General features: G+C 48.5%; 1 protein-coding gene across 3 annotated transcripts in view; it reads left to right on the forward strand.

Moving 5' to 3' along the window:
- Positions 1-3,566, forward strand: part of LOC143021022 (neurotensin receptor type 1-like) — a 361,946-nt gene that overhangs the window by 75,616 nt on the left and 282,764 nt on the right. The gene's annotated exons all lie outside the window — the stretch shown is intronic.

Below are 3,566 nucleotides of genomic sequence, written 5' to 3' on the forward strand. Positions count from 1 at the left end.
GGCTTTTGTTGAATGAGCAAGTTTGTCCTAAAATGAATATATATATATATATATATATATATATATATATATATATATATATATATATATTAAATCTATACATATTATATATATATATATATACATATATATATATATATATATATAGGTATAATGTATATATATATGTATAATGTATATATATATGTATGTATATATATATATATATATATATATATATGTATATATATATATATATATAAAAATTAAAAAATAATAACATGAGCAAAATATTGTGATTTCTATATTGGCTTTGTCTTCAATTGGTGTTTATTTTCCCAAATTTATCATGATTTGCAATCTTCAAGCATTCTATAATTGAAATAAGAATTTCGGTGCCAAACGAATAATTAAAATTGACGTCTGGATGGAAAGAGGAAACCCATTGAGCCAAGTGGCAGGTTGTTTTCGATCACGCTCTGCGTGGCGTAAGCCTACCTTTGTATGTCCGAGCATACAAAGATGATCAACGATTTTGGTTGAAGCTAAACGTCTCCTGACGTGAAGTACCTTTTCGCGTTAAAAAATCAGCTGTGTTCATCGTAGTAACATAACACCTCTTATTACAGATTTCTCAAGTACAAAGTCGTGATACACATGACTTTTGTACCTGAAGAAGTTGTAATAAACGGAACGTCTTCACATATGTTTATTTCGATAAACGTGTCGACAATTACCATTTTCTTACATAAAAAAATTCTGTCTTCAGGTGATTTCATTCAGTTTAGTAGGAGAAGGGGTACTAAGACTCAAGTCCAAATAACGTCTCAACTGTAGCAGCACGCTACCACTGCTAGTGTCCCCGAAGCGTACACATCGTACTGTTTGTAAAATTATTATTCTGCATCAATTTATTATACATGTCTTTTGAATTATACAGTATGTTTCAAAAATTATATATAGTACGAGAATCACTGTTGTATTGTTCAATATATTTATATCTAGATTTATTTGCATACTTTGTTCATAGCTTTAATTATTTACAATGTAATATGTATGTCATGGCGGACGGGCCAATAAAAGTCAATTCCAAAATTATTCACGCAATTTAAGCTACTCCTGCCAACGATAATGGAAGATTCCTACATTCCTGATGAGTCGATCCAGCCTCAACAAATGGAGACCTCCCGGAGTGTGGCCTTCAGCAGCAGACCCCGACGCAGACGCCTCCCACTAGACCCGACGCAACAGTCACCGCCGCCGGCCCTGCCCTGCCCGCTGGACCTTATTACTCACCGCCGCCGGTCTAGCCCTGCCCAGTGGAGCAGACCTGCCGCACCCCCCTACCTGGTGTGGACCTACCGCACCCCCTGCCTGCTGTGGACCTACCGCACCCCCTGCCTGGTGTGGCCCTACCGCACCCCCTGCCTGCTGTGGACCTGCCCTACCCTCTGCCTGGTGTGGACTCTTCGCCGCCTACCTCGCCCCGTGGAGTGGACTGCCTGCCCAGCCGCGCTCCTGAGAGTGGAACGCCAACTCCTGCCTGGTGTGGACTCGCCGCCTGCATCTTTGAGTGGATTCCCGACGCCACTGGCTGCTCCACCCGCAGTTGACCCCGACGCCGCTTGCCATCTCCGTCAGAGCGGACTTTAGCCTCCACTTGCCGCTGCCTGCAGTCCCAGTCTGCCAGTCCCTGCCGCCGCCGCTGAACCGACGTCTCTACCATCATGGACCAGCTTCCCGTAGAGGAACATGCCGACGAGCTCGTTGCAACTCTGTCCTCGCCCTCAGTCTCTCACGTCAACACAGACCCCCTTCGCGAGCGTCTCGTCGATATGGTGACTCAACTCACCCTTCAAGTTAGTGAGCTGAAGGGACAGGTTCAGGCAACAGACCGCCGTAACTTCACACGCAGTTCACGTTCCCGATCAAGACCGAGATCTAAAAGTACGGAACGCAACTCAGCGGTATGCTACTATCACGCCCAGTTCGGCTCTAAGGCGCGCAAATGTAACCATCCCTGCGCCTTCCCCCAGTCCCCCACTCTCAACCCCAAACGGCGAACCTCAGCGGTGCATAATGTTCGCCCCTCCTCATCACAACTCCTCTACATACAAGACCCTTTAACACGTCACCTCTTCCTCATCGACACATGTGCTGCAGTAAGCATACTGCCAGCTTCTGCCAGTTCGAAGACGTTACCCCCACTCACGTCCCTCTACGCTGCCAACAACACGAAAATCGCCGTCTACAGGGAATCCACCTTAACCCTCTCCCTCAACCTCCGTCGCTCCTTCGAGTGGACCTTTTACGTCGCCGACGTCCCTCAACCCATCATCGGAGCCGATTTCCTGAACCATTATGGCCTTCTCGTGGACATTCAGCGCCGTCGCCTTTACGATGTCTCCACGCGCCTCACGTCCTACGGCCACACTCGTCCTGGCGTTAGTACCAACATCTCCGTCATCAGTCCCGGTACACGTTTTGCTTCTCTCCTTCAACAATTCCCCACCCTCACCCAGCCACATAAATGCACGCCGCAGATACGTCACCACGTCGAACATCGCATTGTCACTTCTGGTCGCCCAACCCACGCCAAGCCACGACGTCTAGCACCCGAACGGCAACGCGTCGTCCAGGCTGAGTTCGAATCCCTCATGCGTCAAGGGATAATACGACCCAGCAAGAGCAACTGGTCTTCGGCGCTACACGTCGTCACTAAGAAGAGCGGCGACTTACGACCATGCGGTGACTATCGTGCCCTAAACTCTCAGACTGTCTTCGACCGTTACCCGATCCCCAACATTCAAGAGTTTGGTTTCCCAACTCTTCGGCTGCACCATCTTCTCCACAGTGGATCTGGTTCAAGCTTTCCACCAGATCCTGTACACCCCGATGACATCCCGAAGACGGCCATTACCACCCCGTTTGGTCTCTACGAGTACGTCCGGATGCCCTTTGGCTTGAAAAACGCAGCACAAACGTTCCAGCGCTTCATTGACGAAGTTCTTCGTGGCTTACCCTTCTGTTTCGCCTACATAGACGACCTCCTCATCGCCAGCCCTGATGAAGCCACCCCACCGCCGTCACCTCGAAGAAGTCCTCACCCGTCTACGTGACTACGGCATCCAAATCAACGCCGCCAAGTCGAACTTTGGATTGACCTCCGTAGACTTCCTTGGACACACTGTCTCCTCCACTGGTATTTCACCTGAGTACCAAGTGTGATGCCATCCGCCAGTTCCCGAAGCCCTCCACACAGAGACAACTCAAGCAGTTCCTAGGAATGCTTAAATTTTACAATCGCTTCATTCCTAAGTGTTCCCTCATGTTGCAGCCTTTGTATTCCCTCATTAGACCTTGCAAGCGTGGTCAGTCTATCAAGCTCGATTGGTGTCCTGAAGCCGACAAAGCTTTCGCTTCTGCGAAGACTGCCCTAGACACCGTTGCCACACCTCAGTTTCCCTGCCCCGGAGGCCCTCACATCAATCGCTACTGACGCCTCCAACGACGGAATCGGCGCCGTCTTGCAGCAATTCGTCGACAATGCTTGGAAGCCGCTCGCCTTCTTCTCCAAGAAACTGAGC

Source organism: Oratosquilla oratoria, chromosome 3 (genome assembly GCF_046742065.1).
Source record: "Oratosquilla oratoria isolate Oo_2021 chromosome 3, ASM4674206v1, whole genome shotgun sequence".
Classification (NCBI taxonomy): domain Eukaryota; kingdom Metazoa; phylum Arthropoda; class Malacostraca; order Stomatopoda; family Squillidae; genus Oratosquilla; species Oratosquilla oratoria.